Consider the following 19,458-nt stretch of genomic DNA (forward strand, 5'->3'; position numbering starts at 1 on the left):
TTGCAGAGGACACTGACAGAGATTACCATTAAGTGGTAATGTGAGGGGAAAGAATGTGAGTTTAGAGTGGCAGTTGAACAACTAGAGATGCGGAATAAATGTTGGGCCAGAGATGAAAAGTTGAAGCAATTGAGGGTTGTTATTATTAAAGATTAAAAGCCAAAGGGACCCTCACAAGAGTGGGAAGGAAATAAGTTTTTCAGAGAGCTGTCCCCAACACCAGTGCCTAATACACTACTAATTATGTCTGACATGGCTGACCAAGTCCTGCAAGAGATAAATTGGTGGATCATGAATGTGTCACTAACATGCAAACTTTAACAGTCATTTCCCTCAAGCCATTGCTATATCTGTTCCAAATAAAAATACACCAAACAAGAAGTACCTCTGATACAGAGCCTGAACTTAAACTGATTAGGGTGACTGCTTTAAAACCAGAGGTGATGAACATTCTCCCCACTACATAGACATTGAGACTTTAAACCAAGAATGACCAGGGCACCTGGGTGGCTCAGTCAGTTAAGCATCTGCCTTTGGCTAAGGTCATGATCCCGGGGTCCTGGGATTGAGTCCCACATACGTCAGGCTCCGTGCTCAGCAGGGAGTCTGCTTCTCCCTCTCCCTCTGCCTCTTCTCCCCACTTGTGCTCTCTCTCTCAATTAAATAAAAATCTTTAAAGAAAAATAAACCAAGAATGACCAAATGGTCAAAAACAAAGCTCTTCCACCTTAGCCCATGGCCAACCAGACATTGGTAGAGAATCTGGATAGATGTAAAGTTCAGTTGTTTAGAAAATGAGGACAAGATCTCTCTTAGATATCAGCATCATGGACAATGGAAATGCTCCATAAAATAAGGGCTGCTCTTTAGTATAAGACACATTTTATTCATTATGGCATTTTGTAAATATTTCTTGTCTATTTATGGTCTAAGTGATGCAGAACTTTCCCTTGGGAGGACTAGGAAAACTGATAATACCTACTATAGGATTGCCAGGCTGTATTTAAAGCCTCAGACCAAGCTGTAATATGTGGGTTAGCTGCTGCCTGTCCTAGATCTCAGGCAAAAAAATGTAGCTGTACGTGGGTTATAACTTCAGGGTAGAAAGAGCAGAAGGAGGTGAAACTCAAATAGAAAATTTTAGGAATAGCAAGACTAGCTATATAATGTGTGGGGCCTAATACAAAATGAAAATACAGGTCTCCATTTTTACAATTACTAAGAATTTCAAGATGGTGACAGCAGAACATTAAACTAAGCACAGGGCCCTTCTAAGAGCTGGGCCTGCTTATGAGTGCATAAGTTGCATGCCCATGAAACCAGCCTTGAGGGTTAGTTGTCATATATGGCAAACTGAGTTATCCTATATGGATCCCTCCTCCACCTTCGCCCCTGCTGAAGCGGGAGAGCTAGGTTCTTGTCTCATGGAGTTGAAGAATGAATCTTGCGGACCAAAGGGAGTGAGTAAAGCAATAGAGTTTTATTAAGCAAGGATACAGAAAAAGCTCTCAGGAGTGAGAGGGGTCCTGAGAGAGTTGCCACTGAGGGTTGGTCTTTTATTGAAAGCTAACCAGAGAACCCAAATCTTTTTAACTCCTCCACTGGCAACACCATTGATTAAGGACTAGTGATAACATTTTTAATGGCTTACTTCTTTTTTAGGGTCTGGTTATTTTCTGTTGACCACAGGATACTGTCATAAATAAGACCCCCCACCTCGGACACCTAGGGTAGGGTGGTCTGGTGTGTTTCCTTGTCTGGTTTCCTTACACTTCTGCATTTTAAGGATTTCTGTGAGCCTGATCACATAGTGCCCTATCATCTCTTCCTACCTAGCCCCACCTGTCCCTTACTCATTCCTCCCCCCCTGGAATAGTAACCCTAACTGCCGTTAGGGAATGGGACGATGACTGCTCTAGCTGCTTCCTGCTGAAATGGGGTGGCCGGCTCTGTGGCAGTTAGAATCTATCCAGGGGTCAGTCCAAGGGCCTGTGGTATGGCTCCAGGGGGTCATGATGGACAACAAAGGGTGCATGCATCAGCACATGCAAAAGGATAAACATAAAACAAGTATTAGGCCCCAAATTATGATCATATCCCTCAGATAACATCCCCAATTACCAGTTTTGTCAAATAGACTGGTGGATATCTTGATCTTATGTAATTAATCACAAATGTCCCCTATTAATGGGGACACCTTGCAGAAGTTAACTGTAATGTTAAAACAACACATGTGAGGAAACTCCTCACACCCCAAATGGTGTAGCAATAGTAGACAGTCAATAGTGGCACAGTTCTTGAGAAGTCCCTTGACTTCACTTAATTCTTGGCTGAGTGTATCTAGTGCCTGGGAAGTATCATTTAGAGTCCTGCTGTGCAAGCATACTGTTTTGCTTATTTTATGTTGCAGTCCTATCGTAAGTCCTGGAAGTCCCATAGTGAGTTTTGAGGCTCCTTTTTTTTTTTTTTTAACCAGGAGGGCTGTTGTATGCTTGGCTAAAGCCTTTGTTTATAATTGTACCTCAGTAGAAATGGCTTCTAGGATATGACTAAGGGATAAAACCATCAAGAAGCCTTCTCTGTTTGAGGTCTAGCCTTAACAATATCCTAATTACAAGGAATCACTGGCAAGTGGGAGAAAACTTGTCTCAAGAGATAAGGGCATCCCCAAGTGCACCATCCAATCCAATCATAAAGAAAGTGGGGTCATCCATTATCTCCATAAGTCTATAGTCAACCCCATGCAGTGGGGTATGCTCTGGCTTTAAAGGGACGATTTTGTCATCCCAGCCACATAGAATTGGTCAAGGTGCTCCTTGAGTTATACAACTGTTGGGGAATCAATCCCATTTTTCTAGTTTAAATAACCATACCAAATAAAAGGCCTAATGAGTCAAAGAGACTTCATTTACAATTTAAATCTTGGGAAGTTTGTTAAAACCTTAGAAAGTTTTAAAGTACATGCCTAAATAGGATTGGGATCATTAAAGACCTGATAAAGGCAAAACACAGAAGCTGGGTTTTCTGGGCAAAGAGAAAACAAGTGTTTACATTTTCTTATCAAGAGCAGACCAAACAGACCAACAATTTAAGAAAACTTTGTCTTTTTGACTGAAAGTTCAATCTTACAACAGTATACTTTTTAAATCCCTACATTTTAATCTTAGTCTGTCCTGACCACTTGTAAAATTCCTTGATTTCCCTACAACAAACCTTCTACAACTTTCCTTTACATTAAGATTTTGTCCCAAGCCATTTCTTTCCAAACAACCAGTCTTTAGGACAAAATTACTTTCTTTTACCTTTAACAAAAAGGCATTCCCATTCGTTAGATCTTCCTTACATGTAGCATTGCTTATTTCCATCAGTCTTAATTTCATTTAGCAGAATTTTTTTTTAAGATTTTTATTTATATTTATTTGACAGAGAGAAACACAACGAGAGAGGGAACACAAGCAAGGGGAGCGGGAGAGGGAGAAGCAGGCCTCCCGCGGAGCAGGGAGCCCGATGCGGGGCTTGATCCCAGGACTCTGGGACCATGACCTGAGCCAAAGGCAGATGCCTAATGACTGAGTCACCCAGGCGCCCCTCATTTAGCAGAATTTTAACTCTTCAAAACCTTAGTCTCCAGTGAAGACTAAGTAGTAACCAATTGTGAACTGTTACACCAGAATTCTTTAAATGGCAAATTTATTCAGTTAAGCAGAAAGCATGTTTACCAACAGACTTCAAATATCCTTAGTTTCTCTGCAAAAAGAAGTCAAAAGCACAAACCTACATCCAGTAATCAATGCTTTAGCACTTTAGCCTATTTGGAAAAGACCTAGATGTCCAGTGAATTTAATCCCAATTATCATCCAAACAAAACTTTTAAGTTTCAGGTTACTAAAGACTTTGAAAACTATCTTAACAATTACCCATGAAAACTTTGAGACAGACAATTAACCATCATTTTAAGTCATCTTTTTGCTAACACATTGCAACAGATATTGCTTATTTGACCTTTCGCAAACCTCGATAGAATAAAAATTTCATATTTAATGCTGATAACTTTAAAGACATGTCTAATTATAATTAAACCAACAAACTTAATTTAAATACTGAATCACCTGGGTCCACTTTTAAAAGTCAGTCAGTTTGTTCCCCATTGTCAATTTTTACCTGAAACACTGGTGGGAAAATCTGAAGTGAGTGGTGTATGCAGGTGGTACCCAAGGTGGTGCAGAAACAGGAAGGGGTGGGGGAGACAGAAGAGGCAAAGTGCAGCCAGAAGGCAGAGAAAAATGGTTCCCTGTTCTAAAGCTCATCCACTTGGACAGATGAGCAAACGCCATGTTTTTTCACCAACAAGTGGAATTAGGCAGTCCATGTCAGGCCAGAGAACACAGGGAACTTCTCCGAAACATAGAGAGTTTCGACAACTGCTTGGAAATATTCCTTAAAGTCCCTATCCTGAAGTAGACTAACCACAGTTGGCTCCAATTATAGCCATTAACCTGGGAAATGAATGAGGGAGAAGCCCTCACACCTATTAGGAGGATCAGTGAGAGTGAGAGTCAGCATCCCCTTTGCTAGGGAGGGCCTGTGTTTCCTCCAGCAACCTGGGTTTATTCAGAGAAGGCCCGTTTAGATAATTATCATCCAATATTATCAGGAGGGAGTTTACTGGTCTGGTTATGGCCAAACAGGTTCTGCAAGAGGCCCCTAGGTCTCTGTCCTGATTTAGAGCCCTGAAAGCCTGGATGGATCTAGGGTACCTCCATCTACTCACCCTGTTTCCTGCAGGAAACTGATAGAGCCCACTGAGGCCATGCAGTGAGTGTTATAGGAACTCAGTCCTTTCCTAAAGTTGGCAGTCCAAATTATTTCCAGTGGGTTAAAAGGCACCCCGAGGGAGAGTCCTTGGGAACTGAAGAAGAGACCATGCCCTGCCGCAGAGGTCACACTTTATTTTACCTTGCCTTGAAGAACCCACCGTGTTTAACGCATAAAAAACGCTAGAAAAGTTTTACAAGGGGGAAATTACCCAATTTTGCCATACCCAATCCAGAGGAGTCCCCGCGGAGAATGGTTTGTTTCTCATCTTGCGATCCCGGTAGGAGTCAGTTACCCAGTACCTGTTATGGAGAGGTGACTATGAAGGTGTCCCTACATATTAGCTCTCCCCTGTGAACCAAGGCATCCCCTGGCTTGCCTACCCAAGGTGAAAGAATGGCCTAACATCTTGGGTTGACGAAGGATCAGACCGGCGGGAGTAGCCACTCTTACCCATCAGACAGCTGATCCTCCTTGTCTCCTCTGGATTTCCCCCGCTCCCCCCCAAGAAATCTGGCCTAATCATAAGGGGCTTAGTGATTAACAGTTTAAACTTTAATATCTCTTTGGAAGGCTAAGAAAGCAAACAAAACAGCTAGGGTCTCTCAGGGGGAGGCGTGTGCTGCTCATGGATGAGGCTTCCCCGGGATGTGCCCCCCCCCCCCCGCCCCCAGAGCCGGTCTCTATCCTTTTACGTGTCTCCTAGACCCCAAGGCCACCAATGGTAACCAAAGGGCAGGTTCAGAGCGCTGGATAGCCAGTCCTTCTGTGTGCTCTCCCATGAACCTTAAACAAAGCCGGGAATCCTTTTAATGACCTTATTCTTAAGAGCTCTCTTGATTGAGCTCTCATTGTTTGGTCATGTAAATTCGCTTGCATTCCTAGCCCCATGGTGCCTCATCAGTCAGGCCAATTATAAGCCAATTTCAATTATGTCCTTGCCTTACCCCTTGAGTGCTTTTCCTGTCCGTATACCTGAGCTCCCATTTGTAAGCATGGCCCTGTTGAGGGGTGCAGACACTGAGATTTAGCATCATCATAATTTCATATTTTTGTTGTTGGAACAAGAAAGACTCATCTATATGACCCATTAAAGTACCAGCCGCTAATGCAACCAATCAAGGCATTGGCTAGGGGTTTGTAATTCCTCCTTACTGCCCAAAGTATTCCAAGGGAAGTAAATGCCCAGGAAATATTGGGCTCCCTCCAATTTATCATATAAAGAGATAGCTCTAATCCTGCTTGCTGATAACTTGGGTTTTAATTTCTGGCCGTGATTAAACCTAAATTATACCTAACAGAAAAACATGCCTTACCAGGCAACAAAAATGAGGAAAAGATTTTCCTCCTGAACTACGTTTTCACCAAAGACACTTTTAAATGAAAAAATCTTATCTCATAGGCAACATTCTTCCCCCAGATAACAAAGTCGGCAGGACCACTTTCAGAACTGTTGAACCCATAAAATTCCCAGGTGCTTTGAGAAGGAACTGTGGAGGATAAAAAGCGATTCTAAATCCTGACATGAATCCCTGATTAAAAGGGCATACTGATCCTCAGGGGTTGGAAGGGCCCTACTATAGGCAAAGTCCCTGAGGTGGGAGAAAGCCATTTAAGAAAAGCCAATGAACAGAAAGCAGAATTGGGTAGGGTTAGGCCAACATTCCCTTCTTTTGAGGAGAGGGGATTGACCAAACCTTTGTCCAGAAGCCCGTCACCTGAGGCTTAAGACCAGCGGCCCCGCTATTCACCTTTAACTGGCCTGCAGGTACCCGGTTTTGCTGTTTATTAAAAGAAGAACTTATCTAAGGAAGAGATGTCTCCCCAGAAAGAAAAGAAAAGAGGCTGCTTTTACTCACCTTTCTGTGGGAGTGATCCCAGGTTTCGGCACCAAAATGAAGCGGGAGAGCGAGGTTCTTGTCTCATGGAGTCGAAGAATGAACCTCGCGGACCAAAGGGAGTGAGTAAAGCGACAGAGTTTTATTAAGCAAGGATACAGAAAAAGCTCCCAGGAGTGAGGGGTCTCGACAGGGTTGCCACTGAGGGCTTGTAGGGTTGGTCTTTTATTGAAAGCTAACCAGGGAACTCAAATCTTTTTAACTTCTCCACTGGCAGCATCACCATTGATTAGGGACTAGTGATAACATCTTTAATGGCTTACTTCTTTTTTAGGGTCTGGTTGTTTTCTAGTTGCACTCTTTACTTTCCCTTCATTGTCCCCAGAGTCAGACCCCATTTTCAAAAGGTGATTATTACCAAAATTTCAAGAACAAATAATCCCAATCTTACACAAATTGTTCCAGAAAGTAGAATAGCAGGAAAAGCTGCTCATCACTTTTATGAAGCTGGTGTGCTATCGATGCCATAACCAGAAGAAGATAGTGCAAGAATATTAGAGAATATTAGAGGCTCATTTAACTTAAGGACATAGAGACAAAAATCCTACGTGTGTGTGTGTGTGTGTGTGTACTGAAGCCAACTATGTATTAAGTAGGCTTTGTTAAGCAGTACAAGGATGTTTCAATGCCGGAATGCATAAAAATATAATTATATTAATAAACTGAAGGAGAAAAATTACATGGTTTTCTGAAAAGTTGCAGAAGAAAGCAATTGATAAATATCAACACCCATTTATGATTTATTTTTTTTAATTTTATTTATTTGACACAGAGAGAGACAGAGAGACAGAGGGAGAGAACAAGCAGGGGGAGTAGCAGGGAGAGGGAGAAGCAGACTCCCCGCTGAGTAGGGAGGCTGACCTGGGGCTTGATTCCAAGAACCCTGGGATCACAACCTGAGCTAAAGGCAGATGAGCTGAAGGCAAACACTTAACTCACTGAGCCACCCAGGTGCCTGACACCAGTTTATGATTTAAAGAAATCTTAGCAAACTAGAAATAGAAATTCCCTTAACCTTTTAAAGAAAATAAACAGTAAGTATTAATGAAGACAACTTAGAGGTGTCCCCTTTAAGGTCAGGAACAGGGCAATGAAGGCTGGTATCGCAGCTGCTATTTTTTGTTTTGTTTTGTTTTGTTTAAGTAAACTCTACTCCCAACGTGGGGCTCAAACCCATGACCCCAAGATCAAGAGTCGCAGACTCCACCAACTGAGCCAGCCAGGCACTCCCACAGCTGCTGTTTAACAAATACTGGAGCACCTACCCAAAGAAATCATTTAAGAGAAACAAATATCTTTTAAAGACTAAAAGAGGAAAACTGTCATTTGCGTACAATATTGTCATTTACATAGAAAATACAAGAGAATTAACAAAAATTAGGACTAATAAGACAGTTAAGAGTATTATATCCAGCACCGAGTCCATAACAAGTCTATTGTATATCAGCTTCCCTTAACTTTACCGCTCTGGGCAAGGATAACCACTGTCCTGGTTGCCCAGAACAGAGGGGTTTTCTTGGATGCAGGACTTCCCATCCTAAATCCAAGACAGTCACCCTAACTCTGGCTCTGATTTCTTTCTTCCCTTATAACCCCTGGAAATTTACTTTCCTTTCAAGCTAGTCTATGTATTAAAGTTTGTTTGGGTATTATATTTTATCCAACATTCCTAGATATTTTTTAGCATAAGGTATGGGTCTATATCAGCTCAATCTGCTCTTTTGTCAGAATTCTCCATATTAAACTTTTAAAAATAATTAAATGTTTAATGACATGGGAAAATGTTCATGTGTAGAGTGAAAAAGATGATACAACTCTGTATAGTTGAGTACCATTTTTATTATAAAAATATATCATATATTCATATCTTTGAAATGTTTGAGATAGCTAATAGAATATCAGCAGATAGAATTGACTTTAGTGTCTTTTGGGGGTGGATTATTGTGGGTAGGGGAGAAAAGAAATCTGATAGGTTGGAAAAGGGGAAGGATGGTAGGGTAGGGTTGGAGAAGAAAACTGGTAGAGATTGGGAGATGTAACACAGAGGGAATTTTCCCATTGTAGTGAGAGAGTTTGTATTTTAAACATTTATGACCCATAGCTCTTTCTCTTTTTTCACATTGTATGACTCTTCTCTCACACTGAAGAGAGAAAGTGATCAAATGTTATTCCTCAGAGCCCTGGATCCAGATTGCATTGTCTTATTGAGCATGTAACTAGGTCATTGGAGCAGGCATTTTAAACAATCACTTACTAAGGGGATTTTGTAAAATCCATGCTTCAACCAGAACAAGAATGTAATAAGTTAACTAAGATATATTTTGAATGTTAACTATCCCTAGAAAGGCTCTGATACATCTCGGGTTTCTTTTTTCTTTTTCTTTTTTTTTAATGGCAATAAAGGAGATTGATAGCTGTGAGCCCAGGTTCAGAACAGCTTTGATGTGTTGTCAGGGATTTCTTGGTTATGAAAATGAAGGAGATCTGTTCCTTGGGATTTTTAGGTATATGTGTGTCACAGTAGGGAAATCCTGTCTGAGGCAGTTTCTTTTTTTTAAGATTTTATTTATTTATTTGAGAGAAAGAGCGAGCACGTGTGCAAGAGAGAACACAAGCGGAGAGGAGGAGCAGAGGGAGAGGGAGAAGCAAATTCCCTGCTGAGCAGGAAGTCTGACATGGGGCTCGATCCCAGGACCCCGGGATCATGACCTGAGCTGAAGGCAGATGCTTAACTGACTGAGCCACCCGGGTACCCCTGGGGCAGTTTATTCTTTCAAGAGTTAAACACAGGTAATGTAGAGAGGAGGGAATGGATATAACTATAAAAGAGTAGCGCTAGGAGATCTTTGGGGTGAGGGACTAGTTCTGTATCTGGTCTGCAGCAATGGTAACAGTGAACCTACACATGTGATAAAATGACCAAACTGTGCATACACATTGTACTGATGTGAATTTCCTGGTTTTGATATTGTACTATAGCTATGTGAGATGTAACCATTGGGGAAAACTAGGTGATGGGTATGTGGGACCCCTCTGTTCTATCCTTGCAACTTCCTGTGAATCTATAATTATTTCAAAATAAAAGTTTAAAAAAAATAACACCAAAAATTAGGTCATGTAGACTAGCATCACCCAGGGAAAGCCAATGTAACTCTCAAATATTCTGTCTACGTTGTCTTAGTTGAGCACCAAGGCTGGGAGAAGAGTTTTGGGCTGACTGACATTTGTGTGCCTTGCCAAGTAATGTGTTAGACAATGGAAAGGTAAATATAGCTTGAAAATACTTGTTCATTTTCGCTTTTATATAGGCCACAGTGTCTTGCTGCAGTTAGAGAAATGACCTTCCAAAACATTCTTCCGCAATTGGTTTATTTAGACCATTTAGTCAAATGACCAGTTGATTCCCTGGAAGGTGAAAAAATCACCTAATGAATTGAATGACTGATCAGTCAGAATGTTAAGTCCTTCACTTAAGTATAGACAGACATGGGATGCATGTTCATGATAAAATAGCTTACAGAACAGCTTTTAGACCATTTGACTTACAATTTTTTTAAGTAGATGGTCATACTTGGAATAAGCTTTAACAATAACTGGTACATTGGAAAATGGACCTTAACCATCTAAGCTAAGTTTAAATGTAATAAGAATATTTAGAATTAGAAAAGACCAAAAGTTGTCTAATCCAATCACCTCATTTTATATGTACTGGAAGTTTATATCTGAGCAAAAACTAAGATTTAGACTTATGTAGGCATCCATTTTCATAGGTTCACTACATCCGGTATGGGGCTTGGTTAGGTTTGTGTCTGGCCACTAGGGGCAGAATATTAGTGATGGATGAGTGAGTAGAGTGCCTATTCCTCTGATTGGCCCCATAGACCAGGCCAGAGTCCTATGGAAAGAAGAGCATTCTTTCCATTTCTCCTTGGAACATAGCATGTGTTAAGAGTAAAACAGAGAAGAAACAATAGGCATAATAAATAAACTATGTGGTATGTTAGAATGTCATAAATACTATGGAAAAAAGTAAAAAGTAGAGAAGGAGAGGGGTTCACTGAGGGGAGGCATAGATTGCACTACTGAATAGTCAGGATAGAATTCATTAAGTAGGGACAATTTGAGGAAAGATATGAAGGCATCAGCTGAGCTGATATCCACGGGAAGTGCATTCCAGCAGAAGACACAGCTACAGCAAAGGCCACAAGGCAGGAATGTGCCTGGCATGTTTGTGGAACAGCAAAGAGGCCTGTGTGGCTGATTCAGAGAGCAAGGGGAAGGGTAGGAGGTGAGGAGGTGAGAGTGGTGGGCAGGGCTGGAGGACAGATAGGGTCTTGTAGGCCATGGTGAGGACGTGGGCTTTCTCTATATGAGATGGGAGCTGGTGTGGGGTTTTGAGCAGAAGAGAGATGGGACCTGGCTTGTATTTTAATAGAATCACTTAGGTTGTTGTGTTGAGAATAGACTTTAGAATGGCAAGAGGAGAAGCAGGGACACCAGTGATGAGCCTGTTGCAGCAATGTGGGTAGGTCAAACTAGAGTGAAATCAGGTGAGAAGTGATATTAAGAAGGTCTGATTCTGGGGATATTTTGAAGGAAGGGTTGATAGGATTACCTAACAGATTGGATGTAAGGTATAAGAGAAAGAGTAATCTGGGAAGAACTGGAAGGATGGAGTTTCTCTCAGTACTGATCTGGGGAAGGCTGCAGGAGGAGCAGATTTGAGGGGATGAACAGGAATTAGCCATGTTGAATTTGACATGATTATTAGATATTCAAGTGGATATGTTGACTAGGTCATTGGATATAGGAGTCAGGAATCCAGGGCTGCAAGATAAAGATTTGGGAACTGTCAGCCTATAGATGGTATTGAAAGCCACAGGATAGAATGAATAAGATAAAGAAGAGGACCAAGGAGTAATCTTTGGGGCTTACCAAAATTTAGGTAGGGAAAAAGAGGAGAACCAGCAAAGGAGACAGGGAGTTTCAAGTGAGGTAGGAGGGAAACCCCGTGTCTGGTGTTCTGGAGGTCAAGGGAGGAAAAGAGGAAGATGTGATCCACAGCCAAATGCTGCCAATAGGTCAATAAGATGAGAGCTTACACGTGAAGGCTTATCAATACCGAGGTCATTGTCGACCTTGATGAGAGCTGTGTGGTGGAGTGGATGGAGTGAAAGCCTACTTCACGCTGAGTTTAAGGAAGGCTAGGTAGAGGAATTAGAGACAGCAGATACAGGCAACTCTTTTGAGAGATTTTGTTTCAGAGAGGAACAAAGAAATCAAGCAGTAGTTGGTAGGTGGTGGGGACTGAGGTAAAGAGAAGTGTGGTTTTCTTAAGGTAGTGTATTTCATAACGGGAAAAAAAGAGATCATTTCCCTATTTGAAGTTTATTGACAAATGCACAATTCATGCAGATGGTGTTGAATTAAGACATGGTATGTCAAATGGAAAAAGAGGGAGTAAAGCAGCAGTTTTGAAAGTGAGGTTCCTGGAACAGCAAGGTCAGTATCACCTGGGGGATATGTTAGAAATGCAAATCTTAGCACCTTCCCCCCACCCCCAAGACCTACCAAATCAGAAATCTATACTTTAACAAGCCCTTCAGGTGATTCTGATGCACACCAAAATTTGAGAGCTACTGGTGAAAGCACCATTATCAGGTGAGTGTACTTCAAAATCATCAACAGAGACTATCTCCATTTCTTCATTAAGAGCAGAAGGTATTTTTTTTCCCTCTCCCTTCCCATCTCTATGTTGCTCAAGTGTCTTCATCCTAAAAGAAGTCTCTGTCTCTCTCGTGGGAGAAATAAAGCATGCTTGTATGCTGATGGAAAAGACCCAGTACAGAGTAAAACATTGATGATATAGGAGAGAGAGCACAAACTTGTTGGAATCATGTGCTTCAACTAGGTGAGGATGGAGGGATCTGATACCTCAGTGGCATTAGCCAGGAGCCAAGAAAACTCATCTATGGCAATAGGCAAGAAGGCAGAGAGTGTGGGCACAAAGAAAGGCTGTGGCAGTGGGAGTCTGTGGAGGTTCTTATCACTCCAGTTTTCTCAGTGAAGTAGGAAGCAACATCATTAGTTGAGAGTGAGGATGGAGGAGTTTTGGCAAGCTTGGCACCACATTCTGTGAGCAATACTCCGTAAAAACAGTCCCTCTCAAACATTGCTAGTGGGAGTATGGGATCATTATAAAATGATTCCTATGGAGAAAGGTTTAGCAAGATTTTTATCCTTTGACACAGCAATCTCACTTCTAGTAATTTAGCCTGAAGATGTCCCTCCACAAATATGAAACAACATATGTACAAGGTTATTTATGGCACATTGTTTGTAATAGCAATATATTGGAAATAACCTAACTGACCATTCACAAGGGACTGGTTGATGGACTACCGTGCATCTGTAGAAAGAATAAGGAAGATCTCTACAAGCTGACATAGAGTAATTTCCTGGCTATATTATTAAGTGAAAAATGCAAGATACAAGAGAGTTTTTATAGTACGCTACTTTTTGTGTAAGAAAGAAAAGGGAATGAGAATATATACTTAGTTTTACAAAAAGACACACAAGGATAAACCAGAAGCTAAGCAAAATTACATAGAAGAGGTAGGTAGAAATAGGGTAAAGGGAACAGGGATGAGGATAAGACTTCTCTGAGTATCTCTTAGCATAGTATTCTTAAATAGCCTTATTGAAATATAATTCAGTACATAAAGTTCACCCTTTCAGAGTGTACAATTCAATAGTTTTTAGTACATTCACAAAATTTTTCATCAATAACCACCATCTAATTCCAGAATATTTTCATCAATCCCAGAAAAGCCCCATACCTATTAGCACTTATCCCTTTGCCTTACCTCCCCCAGCCCCTGGCAACCACTAACATGCTTTCTGTCTCTATGAATTTACCTATTCTGGATACTTTCTATGAATGCAGTCATGTGATATTTGGTCTTTTGTGCCTGGCTTCTTTCACTTAGCATCATGTTGTCAAGGTTCATCCAGGTTGTAGCATGTGTCAGTATTTCATGCCCCTTAATGGCTCTAATATTCTACTGCATGGATATTACCACCTTTTGTTTATCCATTCATTACTTTCATGGACATTTGAGTTGCTTCCTTCCAATTCTTGGCTGTTATGAATAATGAGATTATGAACATTCATGTACAACTTTTTGTACTCTTGAGTATATATCTAGTATATACCTGGAATTGTTGGGTCATGTGGTACTACTGTATTTAACATGTTGAAGAACTGCCGAACTAGCAATGTAGGAGGGTTCCAACTCATCCAAATCCTCACCAACATTTGTTATTCTCTGGCTTTCAGACTGTAGTCATTCTAGTGGGTATAAAGTGGTATTACACTGTGGTTTTGATTTGCATTTTTCTAATGGTTGTTTTGGTTGAGCATCTTCTTATGTGTTTATTCTATGTTTATTTTTATGTGTTTATGTGTCAATTCTATATCCTCTTTAGAGAAAAGCCTATTCAGATCCTGTGCCCAGTTTTTAAAAAAGATTTATTTATTTATTTGAGAGAGAGAGAGAGAGCACGAGTGGGAGGGGCAGCAGGAGAGGGAAAGAGAATCTCAAGCAGACTCTATGCTGAGCGCAGAGCCAGATGTGGGGCTCGATCTCATGACCCCGAGATCATGATGTGAGCTGAAATCAAGAGTCAGATGCTCAACTGACTGAGCCACCCAGTTGCCCCTCATTTATTAGTTCTAATAGTTTTTTAGCAGATTACTTAGGATTTTATATATAAAAGATAACATCTTCTATGTATGGAGATAGAAAATATAGTTTTACTTCTTCCTTTCTGATTTGAATGCCTTTTATTTCTTTTCTTGGCTAATTACCCTTTATAGAACCTCCGGTATAACACTGAACAGAAGTGATAAGAGTGGACAGCCTTGTCTTGTTCCTGATCTTTAGGTGAAATATCCAGTCACATGCAGTTTTCATAGATGTCCTTTATCAGGTTGAAGAAGATTCCTTTTATTCCTAGTTTGCTGTTGATGGGGTGTTAGATTTTTGTCAAATGCTTTTTCTGTGTCTATCATGATTATCATGTGTTTTTTCACTTTATTTTATCCATATGGTATATTACATTGATTGATTTTCATATGTTGAACCAACCTTGCATTCTTGAGCTAAGTCCCATTTGGTGATGTTGTATAATCCTTTTTATATATTGCTGGATTTGGTACTTTGTTGAGGATTTTTGTGCCTATATTCATAATGGATATTGGTCTGTAGTTTTCTTTATTGTGATGTCTGTGTCTTTTTTTAAAGATTTTATTTATTTGAGAGAGAGAGAGGGAGGGAGCATGAGTGAGGGGATGGGCAGAGGGAGAGGGAGAGGGACAAGCAGACTCCCCACTGAGTGTGGAGCCTGACAAGGGGCTTGATCTCAGGACCCTGAGATCATGACCCGAACCAAAGTCAGACACCTAACCAACTGAGCCACGCAGGTACCCCTATATCTTTTTTTTTTAATGGTGAAAAAATTTAGATTTAGATTTAGCCAGCTGGACTCAGTTTAGATGATTCCAATTTTGTTGGCAACATCCAGAGCATCATAGTCAGGAGCCAGTCAAATATATACCTTTTTCCCTCCATTGGGCCTGATCAGGGTGTTGACCTTAGCGACAGCAATGTTATAGAGCTTCTTCAGGTCTATTTGATCTGGTGCTTGTTGACCTTGATGTCCAAAATGAACACAAGTGTGTTGTCTTCTCTTTTCTTCACGGCTGACTCAGTAGTCAGAGGGAACTTGATGATGGCATAGTGGTCAAGCTTGTTTCTCGTAGGGTGCTCTACTGAGGATATTTGGGTTGCCTTCAGAGATGCAGTGTCTTGGGCCGTTGGACGGTAGGTGACATGCGGGTCTTCTTTTTTGTGTGTGTGACTGTAGACACCTTTCAGCACTGCTTTCTTGGCCTTCAAACTTTTGCTTTGGCTTCAGCTTTGGGAGACGCAGGGGCTTCCTTCTCTGCCTTCGGCACCATCTTCATGAAAGGGCTATGGTTTTGATATCAGGGTAATAATGGCTTCATAGAATGAGTTGATAGATTATTATCTCTAATCTTCTTCTATTATCTGAAAGAGAGTGTGAAATCCAGTGAAGCTATCTGGACCTGGGCTTTTGTTGGGGATAGTTTTTAAATTACTAATTGAATTTCTGCTTTTTAAAAGTCTATTTGGATTTTTGTATTTCTTCTTGAGTTTCAGTAATTTGTACCTTTCTAGGAATTGATTCCTTTCATCTAAGTTGTCTAAGTTATTGGCATATAATTGTTCATAGTATCCTTTTTATTTCTGTATCCTTTTTTATTTTTGTAAGGTTGATAGTAATGTTCTCTCTTTCATTTCTGATTTTAATAATTTGAATCTTCTCTCTTTTTTTCTTGGTCGATATAGTTAAAAATTTGTCAATTCTGTTGACCTAGTCAAAGAACCAACCTTTGGTGTCATTGATCTCTATTTTTCAACTTTCTGTTATTAATTTCTGCTTTAATCTCTATTATTTCCTCCCTTCTGCTTGCTTTAGGTTTAGTTTGCTCTTCCTTTTGTTTAGATTATTGATTTGAGTTATTGATTTGAGATCTTTTTCTTTTAATATAGTTCTTCACAGCTATAAATTTTCATCTAAATACTGTTTTAGTTGTACCTTGTAAGTTTGGTATGTTGTGTTTACATTTTCATTCCTCTCAAAGTATTTTGCAATTTTCTTTGTGATTTCTTCTTTGACTTTATGATTATGAAACAGTGTGTTCTTTAATTTCTACTCTTTTGGGGTACCTTGGTGGCTCAGTTGGTTAAGTGTCTGACTCTTGATTTCAGCTCAGATCATGATCTCGGGGTTCTGGGATCGAGTCCCACATCAGGTTCTATGCTCAGCATGGAGTCTGCTTGGGATTCTCTCTCTCCCTCTCCCACTGCCCCTCCTTCCACTCATGCTATCTCTCTCTAAAATAAATAAAATCTTTAAAAAATAATAATTTCTACTCTTTTAATATAGTTTCAAATTTTGAACCATGTAAATATCTGACATATCCAAAAGAGATTTAAGAAAAGCAAATCTTATGTTGAATGCATACAAAAACAAATGATCTTAACTGTATCAGACTGATAACTTAATCACAGAAGAAAGAATTCAAGTAAATTTTGACTCTGAATAATCTCGGTAAGATATATCCTAAAGATATAAAAATCACGGGCACCTGGGTGGCTCAGTCGGTTAAGCATCTGCCTTTGGCTCAGGTTGTGATCCCAGGGTCCTGGGATCGAGCCTCACATCCCTGCCAAACGGGGAGCCTGCTTCTCCCTCTCCCTCTCCCTGCTGCTCCCCCTGCTTGTGCTCTCTCTCTCTCACAAATAAATAACATCTTTTAAAAAAGATATAAAAATCAGGAGATTATATAATTGTGGTTTGTTCCTATACTTTTTATTTTGTTTCATTGATGTATTTATGCTGTCCCCAGTAGCACACTGTCTTATTATAACTGTATAGTGGGTCTTGATACCTAGTTGTGTAATTCCTTCAGCTTTATTCTTTAAAGTTGCTTTGGCTATTCTTGGCCTTTTGCATTTCCATATAAATTTCAATATTGGCTTGTCAGTTTCCATAACAAACCTGCTACAGTTTTTATCTGGATTTCATTGACTCCATAAATCAAGGAGGAATTGACATATTCACAGTGTTCCCCATGGGGGCCCAGTGTACACTGGTTGCAAACAGTACCTTCCTTGATAGTGTATGCAGCCTGTTGATTGTATGGGTTGCCCTAAGAGACCTGGAGACAGTCCTTTCCAGTGGACATTGATGTCTGACCTATGATATCTCCAATCTAGGCTTCAGACAGGTATACAGGGCACCTTTGGAAAGCCCAGGGCACAGTGGCCAGGGTCCACATTGGCCAAGTCATCATGTCCATCAGTACCAAGCTGCAGAACAAGGAACATGTGATTGAGGCCCAATGCAGGGCCAAGTTCAAGTTCCCTGGCCACCAGAAGATCCACACTTCCAGGAAGTGGGGCTTTACTAAGTTTAATGTGGATGAATTTGAAGATATGGTGGCTGAAAAGTGGCTCATCCAAGATGGCTATGTGGTCAAATCATGGCCACTTGGACAAATGGTGGGCTCTGCATTCCTGAGGACTCTGGCACTGCCTTCTCCCTATTCATGCCCACCAATAAATCCTACTTTCTGTCAAAAAAAAAACACCCCAGTATTAACAATATTGAGACTAACCTATAAACATAGTATATCCTTACCTTTATTTAGGTTTTCTTTAATTTCTCCCAATAATATTTTCTAATTTTCAGTGTAAAGATCTTACAGATCTTTTGTTAAATTTATTCTTAGGTATTTGATGGATTTTAGGTGGTACTGTAAATTAAAAAAATTTTTTTTACTTTCTTTACTTACTTGATCTATATAAATTGATTTTTACATTTTAACTTTATATCAACATTGTTAAATACACTTATTAGTTCAGATTATTTGTAGATTCTTTTGGATTTCTTATGTACACAATCATGTCTTGTGTAGATGATAGTTTTTATTTCTTCATTTCTACTCCTTTTGCCTTTTCTATGTTTTCCTTGCTTGATTACACCGTCTAGGACCTCCAGGACAGTATTAAATAGAAGTGTGGCTAGCAGATATCCTTGTCTTATTCCTGATCTAAGGGGAAATTTAAAAAATAATGATATAAATAAAAAATTAATGATTTTTTTGTAGCTACTATTTATTCAGACTAAGAAAGTTGCCTTTTCTTCTAAGTTTGCTATGAGTTTTTTTAACATCAAGTGGGAGTACAATTTATTAAATGCCTTTTCTGCATCTGTAATTTTCTAGCTTTTTCCTGTTAATATGCCAAATTACACTAATTGATTTTCCCATAAACCCCACTTCATTGAGATGTATTAATCATTGTTAAATATCACTGGATTAGACAAACATATATATAATTTTTTATAATTTTCATTTCTTTTTTAAGCCACTTCATTAAGTTATAGCTGACATGTTAAAAGCTGTACATATTTAATGTATATAACTTGATGAATTTGGGGATAAGTATAAACCATCACCACCATCAAGACCATAGACATATCCATCACCTTCCAAAGTTCCTTCCTGCCCCCTTTATTATTATTATTATGTGATTTTCCTTTTTTTTTTTTAAGATTTTATTTATTTGACAGAGACAGACACAGCAAGAGAGGGAACACAAGCAGGGGGAGTGGGAGAGGGAGAAGCAGGCTTCCCGCTGAGCAGGGAGCCCAATATGGGGCTCGATCCCAGGACCCTGGGATCATGACCTGAGCCGAAGGCAGACGCTTAACGACTGAGCCACCCAGGCGCCCCTATTATTATGTGATTTTCATTTCTTGTCATTTTTTTCTAGTTTTGGTTATGCAAACTTCATAAAATATGATGGCAAATATCCCCTTTTTTTCTGATCTCTGGAAGTGTTTGTGTAAGATCAATGTTATTTCTTCTTTAAGTGTTTGAAAGAACTTACCAGTGAAGCCATTTAGGTCTGCAGTTTAACTTTGTTGGGAGGTTTTTTTTTTTTTTTTTTTTTGAGGGGGAAGGCTTTTAATAACAAGTTTCATTACTTACACACATATAGGACTCTTCTCCTTGTGTCAGTTTTATGGAATTGTGTTTCTCAAGGAATTTGTCCACTTCTTCAAGGGCTGCTTCTGACCCATTCTTTCA

The 19,458-nt window shown here is 40.0% G+C and overlaps 1 pseudogene; it reads left to right on the forward strand.

Moving 5' to 3' along the window:
- The first annotated feature begins 17,408 nt into the window (after nt 1-17,408).
- LOC123851662 (small nucleolar RNA SNORA70) lies at nt 17,409-17,535 on the forward strand (annotated as a pseudogene).
- The last annotated feature ends 1,923 nt before the right edge of the window (nt 17,536-19,458 follow it).

This window comes from Mirounga angustirostris, unplaced genomic scaffold, assembly GCF_029215605.1.
Source record: "Mirounga angustirostris isolate CCGP_5_RB_7025 unplaced genomic scaffold, mMirAng1.0.hap1 SCAF_11, whole genome shotgun sequence".
In the NCBI taxonomy this organism is placed as follows: domain Eukaryota; kingdom Metazoa; phylum Chordata; class Mammalia; order Carnivora; family Phocidae; genus Mirounga; species Mirounga angustirostris.